The 14252-nt window shown below is 38.5% G+C and overlaps 1 protein-coding gene across 1 annotated transcript in view; it reads left to right on the top strand.

Annotated features, from left to right (window-relative positions):
* Positions 1–14252, top strand: part of UVRAG (UV radiation resistance associated) — a 76812-nt gene that overhangs the window by 38429 nt on the left and 24131 nt on the right. The window lies entirely within an intron of this gene.

Below are 14252 nucleotides of genomic sequence, written 5' to 3'. Positions count from 1 at the left end.
TGGGAAGCCAACTGCTCTGTTTGGATTCTGGGCACTGGCAAAGTTTGCCCAGACACTTTATGGACTACTCATCCCTGGAAGTTTTCAAGGCCAGGTTGGATGGGGCTTGGAGCAACCTGGTCTTGTGGAAAAGGTCCCTGCCCTGGCAGTGGCTGGAATGAGATGTGCTTGAGGTCCCTTACAACTCAGGGATTCTGCAACCCTGTATGTGTGTATGGATGGCTGCAGTCACGCTTGCAGCATCAATAACTTCATTTTTCCACAACAGTTTGAAAAAGAAGCAAAAGAAATTACAGGGGAAATGAACTTGTGGAAAGTAGCTGACTCTATTGGCAGGAAGCTGTGAAAAAACAAATTCTTCTCTTTGGAAATATGCAGTCAAAGTATTACAACATTTTAACTCTAATTCCTTGTAATCCCAAATAAATATGCAACGGTTTTATTATGCCTCTTTGACAGAATTTGGATGCTTGAAAGTGTCTGATTTCTCTTAGAAAATTAGTGACTTTTGGCACGACAGGCAAGGAAATTTGCTTTGAGATTTAAACTTGTTTTCCAGTTGTGATACTATAAAACACAACTATATAACTATGTGTTGCAGAGTAATTTTGATACTATTTTAATAACTTGTCCAAACACACTTCTAGGTACCTTAGTAGAACATTGAACTGTTTTGCTTCAGTGTAGTTCTTGAAGCAGATGATCATACTCCTTCGTGTACATCACTTTGAGAAGGGTTGCAAACTAGAACAATTGTATCTTGAAAACAAATTTCTGCATAGTAGAGCTCTTTGTGTGTGGGTGTGTAAAGATTAATCCCATTTCCTGTTCTCACATAGAGATTAGAAGGTTTAGTTCTTTATGCTACAGCCTTCCATACTCCTGTGACTTAATTAATACTTGATTTCACAACAGATTTCTGAAAAGGAGAGATTTCAGCTAAGTAAATGAGTCCCTGTTGGGCTATTTACCTGTGTTGTGCAAGATTTTTCAGAATCAGCTCCCGCTGGAGGTCTTCTCTTCCCAGATATTGGAGAAACAATCCTACCATCTCCAAGGTTTTATGTCAAATGTCTTAAATTGCAGTTTTCTTTCTAAACTAATAGATCATGTTTCTCCCTTGCTCCTAATTGCGTTGAGCACAGCAGTTTAGCACAGCTAATAACATGCATTATTAGATTCCTTTATTTCAGTTACCTGTCCTTTAGCAGTTTTTCAAACTCCAACATAAGTTGTTGAGTAATTGCAGTGATGTAATCCCTATATTTGATCTTTACTATAACACACAGTGTCCTCATTATGGGCTGGTTTGTACTTGGCTTTGATTTGTTTTTCATTGCAGGGTGTTGGAGGTTAGGATTTTTCCTTTTTTTTTTTTTTCTTTCTCAGGAAATTTTTCTCCCATTTGTTGTCTAAGAGATGGGAACAACAGTTACTTAAGAGAGACAAAAGATGTGTCCAGAGCTGGGGACTGGGCACTGTTTGCTTCTGTCTGTTAGCTGGGAGGTTTTCTCTTGGAAAATGCAGGGATACTGAGAGAATTGGCTGGGAGTTAGGGGCTGGGCTCAGCTCTCATTCTCCCTCTCAAGATCAAACTTGTGGTTTTGGTGCCGGCCTGCTGCTGCCTGGGGGATTCAGTGCTGCTGTGGAGTTTTTTGTCCTACAGTGCTTCTCCTTTCTGTGAGTGAGCTTGCAATAAGTGCTGAACGGCCGAGAGAAGGCTGTGGTTGTGTTTCTGGTTTTTGTTTACTGTTGCTGCCATTTTGTTGTTTGTTTGTCTTGTTATACATATATATACTAGTAAAGCCCTGTTATTCCTTTTCCCATATCTTTGCCTAAAAGCCCTGTAGTTCTGTAATTTCAAAGTTACAGTAATTTGGAGGGAAGGGGTTCATGTTTTCCATCCCAATGAGGTTCTCACCTTCCTTGGCAGGCACTTGTCCTTTAAGCCAAGACACAGGGTTTCTCTGAGATCCTTATTAGGAGTTTCTAGAAATTATTTGTTGGGGGAAATAGCTGAGGTTTTTGAAATTCATAAGTACAGGTGTTTGTTTTTAAAGTCATACTGTATAAAGATGTTACTACACTTTCAAGTTTCTTTACTGACTTTTTTAAGCCCTCCTGTTGAACTGGTTAAATATTTTGAGAGCTTTCAGAATCTAAGTAACTTCTGGGAAATGCTTCATCTGCTTCAGATTGGTTTACTTGCATGATACAGGTAACTTCTATGAGGACCTTGAGAAATTACAATTTTTTTTCTGTTACAATAACTGCTACATTGGGACTTTGAAGTAAGAGGCTGTGGTGAGAACTTAGCTTTTGTCTGGCCACAGTACTGAACTTAGAATAAAGTACAGAGTGACTACCAGTAGCAAATAGTATATAGTCAGCCTTGTAATTGTAGGGATATTAGTGTTTGTAATCTGCTTAATAATTGTACCTCTTGTATTCCAAAACCTGATTTTGGTACTACCAAAATGCTCTAAGTTTTCTCCTATGATGTCTACTTTTATGACTTTTTGAATTACCATGTTAAGGCAAGAATCAGATTTTTACAAAATTTCTCATTGACTCACTTCTTCAGTGGTCCCTTTCAGCATCTCCAGAGTGCATGCAATGTGTAGGAAGAAAGAATTCTCAGAAGTTCTGGAGTCTGAAAGATTTCAAAGCAATGAGTGCAGTTAAAGTCAGTTTGCAGAGAACACCATGTTTGGCAGGAGTGTTGACCTGCTGGAGCAGGCAGGAAAACTCTGCAGAAGGATCTGGCTACATGGATGGAACGAGGCCAGTTGGATGAGGTTCAACAAGGCCAAGGGTTGTATCCTACCCCATGGAATGCTGCAGGCTTAGGGCAAAGTGGCTGGAAAACTGGGAAGGACCCTGGAGGTGCTGATCAACAGTGGCTGAACATGAGCCCTCAGGGGAGACCTTTTCATTTTCTACAACTCCACAGAAGGGTAGAGCCAGGTGAGGGGGTTTCTATTCCCTGGTAACAAGTGCCAGGATGAGAGGAAACAGCCTCAAATTGTGCCAGAGAAGTTTTAGGTTGGATATATTAGGAAACATTTCTTCCCTGAAAATGTTGTCCAGCCCTGGTCTAGTCTGGTACAGTGGTGGAGTCAACATCCCTGGAGTGTTTTAAAAGCCATGTGGATGTGGCACTTGAAACATGAGTTAATGGTGGCCTTGGCAGTGATGGGTGAGTGGTTGGATTTGGGATTTTCTTAATGATTCTGTGATTCTATGGATATGTAACTCCCAAATTAAAGCTACTTAGACAGCAATATGTTCCTCTCTCCAGTGATGAACAAGTTTGCTTGCAGAATAAATCACCTAAATTCTTTGGCAGTGTTCTTGTGGAACAGAAACCCAACACTTCATCACATGCTCAACAACAGAGTGAGAATGCGAAGATGAAACTATTTCTGATATGTTCTGAGACTGTCTCTCAAGCCCTGTATTTAAGGCTTGTGTAGTCTGCTCCCAGATTTTTAATAAAGAATGACCCCCAGCTTAGGTAAAATAAAGATTGTTGTGGCTGGAATAAGACATACATTGTAACATTCCCTGTGTTGGTGTTGCTGCTCATGTCATAGTATTTTTGAGTATAAACAGCTTGGAAATATATATATTCCTCTAAGAGGAGAAATAAGGGTTTTTAAGTTTAATCACCTTTCTGGTGTGCTTTGTATATCTGAACAAGTGAAATGCACATTCAGATGAATTATTTATGTTGAATTTTTGAGCTTTCACTCCCACTATGTCTCTTAAAGATTTTTGAGAGCTCTTACTTCCCTACTAGGTAAAATTTGGTGTCACCATTGAGCCAGGAATGGGAACAAAAGGACTCCAGCCTTCAGGAGGTGAGGAGAAGATCTTTAATGGAGAATCGCACGTCTTTTATAACCCGACTCGCTAAGTTAAGACTTGATTGGTCTTAGAGTAACTTCTCGCACTATTGGTGAACTTAGTGGTACACTCTGGAAAATTACATCTATAAACAACATGTGCAGAAAGAGAGATAATAATTGTCTTAATTCTTTCTCTGAGCTTTCTCACAGTTTCCCAGGAAAATCCTCAGAGAGCTATGTCTCTCTCTGTTCAGAGGATATGTGATTACTGCAACTTGGAACTGGAAACTCTTTCAAGAAATAGTTCTACTAACATCATTTCTCTGTATTAGTAGTACAGAGAAATCAAATAATACAATCTCATGGATGCTACACCTTCTTCCCAACAAAATGTTCAGGTTGCGGAAAAAATGAATGGGTAGAAAATGGCGTTAATGCCTAAAAAGGTTTTATATTTAAAAGGTAGCAAGAACATTGTCATTTGCAAGCATAGCTGCTGTAGCATTTAAAGACATTGCAGAGTTGTCTGATCTCCCATCTGACCTCCAAGATGGGCTTTTTTTTTTTGTCATGTGTTTAAATATTGAACTTGTTGGTATTCAGTGTTATAAAGGCCAAAAATATGTATAAAATTTAAAGATAAACAAATAGGACCCAGACAGTAATGGAAGTAATCTGATCTAGTCTGGTGCATTTTTTGCAGGAATATTTGACATTAGTTGACCTGAGATAACAGTAAATAACTGTAAAGGTTTCCTTGGCATTTTGTAATTTAGAAAAAGACTATTTTTTTTTTTTTCTTTCACTGCATGACAAACACAGACAGCAAAGGCCAAATGATTCAAACAGCTACCATGCACGTCTTGGACATGTACATTGAGGCATCTGACATCTTTGCAGTTGTTTTATGACTTTGATGTACCTCAGGAACCAAAAGATACATGAAATGGTGTAAGGGGGAGTGAAATTAAGGATAATGCCATGGGTTGCTTGTCCTGTCTAAATACCTTTTGTTGTCATTAAAGTAGGAAACATCTATCCATTGTCATACTGGGCCGTCATAGAAAACAGGATCAAAATACAGCTAAATAATAATATAATCAAAAGGGATAGATTTGTTCATGAAGTAATTTCCTGGAAGCTATTTTTATAAGTTGGAGTTACACCTCAAATTTGTCTTTTTATGCAGCTCAGCTTGATCATTATTGAAAACCTCAAGCATGCCAGAAGATTGCAGTGATCAGTCAGTTTTTGTCTTGATATTTGATCTCTCTAGGTGCTGATACTCTGAAGGCCAGTTTGAATTCATTGCTGTAGCCCTTGATATATGAAATGTATAAGTAAAACAGGTCACTCTCCACTGGGATAGTGCAGACTTGTTGCAACTGAAGTGTGTATAAAGCATGAATCAGCGGTGCCCTTCTTGGGTCTTCAGAGTGGTTCTGGGTTCCTTAAGGATGCAAAGCATTGAGTAAGTTTATCTTAGTTGATGTACAAGGTCTGCAGCACCTTTACATGTGGGGAATGTTGATGCATCTCCACAGTTTGTTGACTGAACTTTGGACTCAAACCCCAGCAGACTGGATTATTCCAGTTTGGGGGGGCTTTTCATTAGTTTAGGTAACCAAATTTCAGAGTAAGTAAATCAGGCAAGACATATTTTGAATCTGCACATACTCAAGCAATTATTTTGGTGTATTGGTGTTGTATTTTAGACCTACTCATTTGCACTGCTCAGAAAAACTGGTATGTTGTGTGTGGTTCATGCAGTGTTAAATAATGGAAAGTGAGTTACTGACAATGGATGTTCTGATGTAAAAAATTTTTCAGAATAAAATATAAATAAAGCAAGCATATGGGATACCTTGCCAGTTCTGCATCAAAAATGCTTCCAAATTATATTTCTTGATGTATTATCTTTAATTTCTTTGAAGTGTGGCAAGCTGGATTTGTAAATAAGTGGAGATAAGTGTTGCTGAACTGGCCTATGGATAATTTTGGAGCATTTGCGATCCACTTGTTGAATGAGCATAATCTGCAAGTGATCCTCCTTATTGTGGCCTTACTCCAATTTGGAAGAATGGGAAAATAAGGACTTCAGCTGCAGTAGACTTAGTACAAAACCACTAATGTTGTTATTGCTCTGTGCCTGGTAACAGATAAGTCACTTGCAAACAAAGTAGTCTGAAAAATCAGAACTCAAGCATGTGAAGAATAATTTTTCACTGACATTAAGATTTTTCCAACTCAATTGACACGTCTTTAGTCATATTTGGTACTTCTGCTGAGGTAATGAAACGGCAGCTTTGGGAAGAAATCTTGGCAAACTTAGATGGAGAGTGATGGTTGCTTGAGAAATCTAATAGCTATCAAAGAAAAGTTGATTCTTTGGGCAGATTGAGTGTGTGTTCAGGGTTCAACGGTATTGCTCAAATAATTCTTTTTGCCATGAACTTATCTTGAACTGTATTTTTACATTCTACAGTTCTTGAGGATATTTAGCTAGAATCTTGACTGATTTGATTCTTGATTAGCAAAACAATACTTTTGTCTTCATTGAGTCAGCAGATATTGCTGTGTATAGATAAATAATTAGATCAGGTGTTGTTTAATGAATTTAGATAATATTAACAGTGTTTCTGGGAACTGGAAGTTTTAACATGCTCCTGGCCTGTCTGAGAAACCAGATTTTGTTTACTGCAGTGTATGAGACCACTGACCCCAGATATCTGAGACCAGCTGAGAAATGTTACTGTGAAGACATACTAGTCTTAATTTACTCCCATTGGAACACTATACTCCTGTTGAGATTTTTTTTGTTCCAAAACATGACTTCATTTTTTAAAATAAGCAGGGACTTGACCAGTATAAAGTGTCTTCTAGATAAAAATGATTTTTCAGTGGCAGTGAGATTTAAAGTTCTGATAGCGAGGTTGTCTGCTCTGTCCTTACAAATAGTCCATGTGTTGTGACATCCATCATGGCTTCTATGGTACAAGCCTTGAATCCAAGCTGAAATATGTCATGGGAATGCCCAGTTGACAAAAAGCCATCAGTGTCACTGGCTCCATGGATTCTTTGCTGTGATTTTGAGGTGTTTGAATTTATTTGCTGAAGCAATAGGATGATACCCTCTTGTACAAAGTGGTGACTGTCCTGTCAAGAGCTCCCTGACTTTCATAATCTGGATTTTTGCTTGTATTTTCTTTCTACAATCTATATGTACTGAAGCTATCGTGCATTCCCCAAGAACAAGGTCACAGCAAGTTACACTAGTCACACAAAGATGCTTCTACTTCTGATTAACATAAACTGAACAGTTCAGAAAAGCATTTTGAAAATACATTTCATAAAGTTAAACTAATGTTTTATTTCCCCAGTAAACAAATTATTTATTTATTGTATAAAGTTTGAATGGGGATATGCTTTTTCCCCATGGCAGTCTGCATTTTTATCTTCAAATTTGTTTTGCAAGTGTAGCTTTTTCTTTTAAGTAGGAACTCAAAACCATATAGTAATCCAGTCTGAATTTGCTTGTGATTTGTAACTCATATTTATGTCTTAATCTGTAATTACAAGCAAAATGCATGCTTGTAGTCCTGTCTTCTGTCTTTTTATTTAATTTTGGGTCTTCTGCAGGAGTTCTGTGCAGTCTCTGCTCTGGAGCTGATAGAGTTGTGAGAAGGAAACAGGTTTCAAAGGTTTGTAGCCAAAGCTTCTTGTGTCTTGATCTTCAGGTGGAGCACTAAGATGTTAGGAATGCTGGATATGTTGGTACTTGTGGCTCTTGAGCAGTTTATTTGTCCTAGTATTTGATTTGAAGTGTCCTGAGAAATTGTTATTTCAAGAGAGCTGTCTGGACAGTGGTGGTCCTTCTAACTTAAAAGACTTTCAGGATTTAATTTCTTCTGGTTCAGAGAAGCCCCAGGACTTTTAAACACCACAAGCTTCCTCCTGTGAATGTGACATTCCATTACAGTGAGCCAACAAGATGTAGTTAGGTTGGAGGGGAAACACTAGTTCTTTCCTCCCCTGCCCCCCTTGCAGATTGCAGAATGAGGTGAAGCTGAAAAACTTCAGTAAATATTTAAATATTTTCTTCTACACTCCTCATACTTCAGACATATCAAACAAGAACTTGTGTTTTTTTCAGGCCATTATCTTACCTGGACTGTGCTATTTGGTCCTATCCTTTTGTAGAGTGTCCTATCCATGGTCTAAAGCTTAAAATTCATTTTTTTTTCTTAACTGGCCCATTTTTAGTAGTGTTGTGTGAGACACAATTGTTCTGCCAGATCTGTTATATGACTGCTATGACACCAGTGACTTACTGGTGTCATCAGTTCTTTATCTGTATGGTAATGAATAACTGGGTTTCAGCTGCATTCTGCCAAGTCTGTGCTGCAGCCACCTCTCTGCAGTCATTCTGCTTACTGTCCTTGAAAATGAGAAGTGAAAGAAAAAGCCAGGTTGAGTTTGTTCTCTGATAAATTTGACACAATTGGGCAGGAAGTATTGGGCAGCAAGATAGTGTAAATATGGTCATGTGAAAATGCGATAGTGTCAGCTTCATTTAATCTGTGGATTAAGATTCCAGTCTCCACTTAACTACTGGGTAATGTCTTGATGTCGAAATGGACAACAGTGGGGATTGGTGTTGCCACAATTAGAATTGTGACCAGCACTGTTTAACTTCTAAGTTAATTCTAAGTCATTGTCATGGACAGTGAGATGGAGTTTGCCAATGACACCAAGCTGTGTGGTACTAGAGGGAAGGGATGGCAGAGGGACCTGGACAGGCTGAAGAGTTGGGCCTGTGCCAGCCTCATGGAGTTCTGCCAGGCCAAATGCAAGGTGCTGCACTGGGATCATAGAAATCCCAAGCACAACTGCAGGCTGGGTAGAGAATGGATTGAGAGCAGCTCTGAGAAGGACAACTGGGAAAATGTCTGTATGAGAAGCTCGGCCTACTCTGGCCATGTGAAGGGGGAAATTCTGCTCCTCTGTCCTGCTCTGGTGAGACCCCACCTGCAGTTGCCTCCAGCTCTGGGGTCTAACATCAGAAGGATGTGGAGCTGCTGGAGTGAATCCAGAGGAGGCCACGGAGGTGCTCCAAGGGCTGGAGCCCCTCTGGAGGCAGCCTCAAAAACAGAAGGCTCCAAGGAGACCTGAGACCTCTTTCCAGTGCATAAAGGGAATCCAAGAGACCTACAGAGGCATTTAGGCAAGGGCCTGGAGAGATGGGACAAGGGAGGATGACTTCCCACTGCCAGATGGCAGGGTTAGATGGAATATTGGGAAGAAATTCTTCCCTGTGAGGGTAGGGAGACCCTGGCAGAGGTTGTCCAGAGAAGCTGTGGCTGCCCCATCCCTGGAAATGTGCAGGGGCAGATAAGACAGGGCTTGGAGAAACCTGGTCTAGTGGGAGGTGTCCCTGCCCATGGTAGGAGGTTGGAACAAGATGGGTTTTCAGGTCCCTTCCAACACAAACCATTTTGTGATAATTAAGTATTCTTAAAACATAAGTGTCCTAATTTAGCTTATAAAGCTGCAAATATTACTGGTCCTTAAAGTTCTGAATCACTTGGAAAGTTAAGGCTATGTAACATGATACCAAACTAGATTTGGAATTTGACTTAGATTTGCCAAATGAGATGTAATATGATATTTAAATTGTGCCAGACTTCAGCCTGTGCAAGACAGTTGGATGTTATGTGTAAAAACCATTATTTTACTGACTTCTTCCCTTAAGAGCTTTCTGAAGTACAGATTAAACTTGGAGACTTTAATATAATTTGGGATATGGCAGAGGTCTGAACCGAAGAGAGAATAAAAGATCTAAAACATATGGTGTATTACCAAAGTAGAAGCAGGTGAAAGCAGTTAAAAATGAAGCAATTTCATAAGCTTTAAAAATAGTTTGTGTTAGAGGCAGGTGGTTATAGACAATAAAAGTGGGCTATCAGTATATTGGTACATATGTGATATTTCTGGTTGCAGAATTCATAAATCACAGAACGCAACAGTAAATATATTTGGACGTGAATTCATAAGAGATGCTTGAGGTCTGAAATAAATGTATGGAATAAGGATTCTTTCAACTTTTCCTAACATTTGCCATCTGCCTGAGCCAGGAATCCTGTAGTGATTTAGTTGAGTGTTCATTAAGCACCAGAGTGACTATTAAAAATGGCTAAAGATGAGCTAAAGATAGGAAATTATATGAGATCATGATGGCTGATGAGTACTTGTTGAGGGTCAGCTGGAAAAAGTAGGATGGTGAAGAGTTTTTAGTGGTTAGAGTAGAACACTTAGCACAATTTATTTTGAGTTTTATTTGTAAGAATGGTCTAATGCTTAAAACACCACAAGTAGTCTAATTATTGCTGCAGCTTTGAAACAGGCCTCTGGTTTTCCAGAATCAATATCTGTGGGAAATTTTAAAAGATTTCTTTTTATGTAGTCAGTTTTTTAAATACATTGGTATTAGTGAGTTGTTTTGGTGGAAGATACTGTATTAGGAATTTGTTGCCTATGCTCTTACCAAAGCCAGGGGTTTTAAAAGTCAGTAAGAGAAGGGTTGCAACCCTTATTTTGTTGAGAAGTCAATAATACTCCTTATAAGGAAAAAAACCCACCAGAATATATTATGGATATGAATTGCAGGCATCACATCTCAAACTGTAAATATGAAAATGAAAAATCATGCAAGAGGCTTTTTCTCTATCTGCGCCTGAAATTTCTTGGTTTTACTTTCAGCAGCACATGGGCACAGTTCTCTTCTTTACATCTTGAATCATGGAAAAGACTTAAATTAACAATGGAAGGTGACTTAAACAATCTTCCTACCCCTAGAAAGGATGAAGTTTAGATGAAACTTATGATAGCTGAGTGTACAGGGTGGTTTAAACTTGCCTTAGAGGTGATACATTAGGCTTCTTTGTGCCTGTAGCTTTATGACTGCAGGATGATCTCCTTGCATGTGGATGAATGGCAACACAGAGCAGTGGCTTGTGACCTCATGGGGTGGGCTGCAGCCTCTGGATCAGATTCCTGCAGGGATCCCGTAATTACAGAGCCGACTTCTAGCAGAAATGCCTTTAGGCCCCTAGACAAGCACAACTGGCAGAAGTGTTCATCTGAAATCATGTCTGCTGCTCCTGTATTGCCACCGGACCACACATGTGTTTAGACATACTCAGGAATCCTCCTTGAACTGAAAACTGGAATTTGCCTTGGTTTGACACTGAGATTTCTGTTCAGCTGTTTGCATGTGCATGAGTCAGCTGGAGTGAAAATGCTGACAACCAGCCACCATTGGTTTTTCATATTGACTGGAAACACATATACTGGGTTTCTCTTTCTTAATAGAAAGACTTTTAAACCAGAGTGGATGATTTAGTGTCCTGTCTAGTCTTTGCAACCTTGATGTGATTTACTGTAATGAGATTATACTTTGCTTTTAAGTTTCTTAGAGTTACATGTGTTTCTTATGTCTACAGAGCATTCTACTTGATTGAATACCATGGTAGAATAAAGTTTAATTTGACTAAGCAAAGTAACAGCTCCCTGAGAGTCCTGTTGATGGTGTAGTTGGGTACCCTTAAATTTGATACTTATCAGAATTATATTTTTTTATGCAAATATTCAAACTAACTACTTAAAAACTTAGCATTTGTGAAGTGTTGTGAGGTTCTTGAACTCAAAACTTAATTCTATTGTTGATGGTAATGTGCTTGTTTTGTAGTTTCAGCGTGGATTACAAGTAGACTTTCAGCCCTGTTTTGTATTTAAAAGTCTGACTTGATGTTACACCATCAGGGTAACTGTGAACCAAGCACATAACCTCTGCCTTGCTTTTTCTTTTTCACAACTATTGAGCCTTGACCTGTTCACACGTGTTTCCTTATTCACTGCATATCAGCAGATCCTCTGTAGGTTTAAATATTTGAATATTAGGTGACTTTGATAGAAAAACAAGTTTTAAGCTAAGAGTTCTTTATCCAGTAGCTGATGTCTGCTTAGGAAGTGTGGCAGGAATTAATAGGGAATGGATCAAAATAAAGCGGTGGATACCGACTTGCTGAAATTAAGATTGCAGGTATAGAGGAGGGGCTTATTCTTGGGAACCCTCCAGGCAGGAGAGATTAGAGGGAGGTCAAGTGGGTGAGGGTGAGAGAGGTAAGCTTAGGGCATATGAATTGTCATTTCTATTTTAAGGTCCGCTAAAATTAAGTTATTCAGAGATGATTAAAAATGTCTTTTACCTGCTTCTATTATTTTGGGTTTATTTTATTGATTTTTTTTTTGTCATCTGTGAGAAATGACAATTAAAACCACTTCTTGTGGGGTTGGGAATACTTGGGTCTTTAACATAATAGTGTTGGTTCACCAGGGGAGAAACTGTTCAGTCATTGTGGCATCAGCATAGACAAAGGCAGGTTTTGTCCAAAGTGATATGCCATGGAAGGGGATATGAGCTGTGTGCATAAAAATGTCCTGCATGTGTTTTGTGATTAATTGTAGATGTGCATTATGATGCAGCTGGGTAGCACTGCTCATCTGACTTGTATCCCAGTGAGCCCTATAACAAAATATGACTCAAAAAAATTAGTAAAAACTTAGTTTGTCACAGTTCTATAGGATTAAATAAGCAAAACATGAGACTTCCAAAATGAATGTAAGCTTTTAAGATTAAGAATCTTCTTTATGTTATCTTAGACCTTCAAATCACGTATTGACCATCTGGTTCAAATCAGTCTGATGTGCAGTTTGGATCACTCTTATCCAGAGTTCTCCACCTTCTGAATTCTGAGTGGGACTTGTTTAATTTCAGCATCTTTGACACAATTTTCTTAGATCCTAAAGCCACCTTTACACATGCCTGATGGCTGATTATTCCCTTAATCACTCCTAGTCCTTTTTGCTTTTCTCCAGTACAGGCTCCTACCTTTGCTGATGTGTCTTGAAAGCAGTGGGAATGCCAGATACAGAAACAGCTCCAAATGGGGTAAACCTGTTACAAGTTACCAAACATGGTGGATTTTATCTTGTATCAGGTTAATTTTCTCTAAACCAGGATCTTATTTATAAATCACTATTAAAACTACTTGCTGAATTGCCTGTTTCTTTATATACAGAAATAGATCATCTTCTGTAAACTCAGGGTGTTAGAACTGTATTAGTATGACTCTGAGGAGGACCAGAGCTCAACTTCTGAGCTCTGTTCTGGACTGAAAAGAAATTTCCAACACTTGATAACTTCTCTCAGATAATCTGTTCTGTTGATTATAGAAAGGGTACCTGTAGCTTGTGGGTTTTTATTCTTTCCACCAAACATATCACACTCCTTAAAATTTTTTCTCAGAATTAAGTATCTTTGTTTTGCTTTAAAGGAGCTTAGTGATTTTTTCCCCAAGTATATCAACAAGAATGGAAAGAAGGAAGGTGCATTTTAGAGTAGAATAGGTAAGTGGATGCCATTTTGAATTTTATTATACATTTTGTGATTATAAAACCACTAAAATAGTGTTTTTCAAAAGTATTTAGTATAACTAAATCCATACACAGCAGACTCAGCTTTTTACAGCATGCCAAAGGGAGAGATTAAGCTTACAGTCAATGTTTTTCTGTGGAGTGGGCAAGAATTTCACAGAGGGAGGCAGCAGTGCAAGTTGAGTTCACTTATACTCACTGAAGCACTATATAAAATGTTTGGGTTCCTCTCCCTTGAGTTTATTGCTTGTGATGAGGCTTAATGGGCAAGAAAGATAAAACACCAAGAGAGAGGCATAAAACAACCTAGTAATATTTTTCTTTTGAGTCATAAATGTGTATATGCAGAGACATGCATTGGCAGTTTTCAAGACTTTCATTTAAGTGATTTTGTTGTGAAAGCTGACCTGAGGAAGTATATGGTTTAAAGCCTTTCAAGATTAATTAGTGGAAGTTAGATGATAGAAATCTGAATATTTGCAAAGAAGCAGGACCAACATGATGAGCAGAAAAGCCTGATTTTCCCTTTTAAAAGAATCTCTGTGTGGGAGATGTCAGTGAGCACCATGAGCCAGTTTTTACCCCCTTTCTATACTGCATGGATAAAAGAACTCTGTGTTTAATAATAGAATTCATGGTTCCTGTTACCAGTGACTTCATGAAATGCTGCCTTTTAGGGAAACACAGTTTGTGCTCCTAATGGTGCTTTTAGTGTAAAAAAATTGGTTAGTTTTGGACTCTTAATTGTAAAGTTATTCTTTAAATATCCTTGCTCTGTTTGAATAGTGTAATTGGAGATACTGAAATGAATTCCTCTTACTTTGTATTTAGATTTAGAATAATGTGTTGCAGAATTGCTGTGGCATTTGGGAAAGTTTCATTTTCTTGCATGAGGAACTAGTTAGA

The sequence above is a fragment of the Taeniopygia guttata genome, chromosome 1 (genome assembly GCF_048771995.1).
Source record: "Taeniopygia guttata chromosome 1, bTaeGut7.mat, whole genome shotgun sequence".
Lineage (NCBI taxonomy): Eukaryota > Metazoa > Chordata > Aves > Passeriformes > Estrildidae > Taeniopygia > Taeniopygia guttata.
The sequence above is the reverse complement of the archived record's forward strand: the minus strand, read 5'-3'. Positions and strand labels throughout refer to the sequence as shown.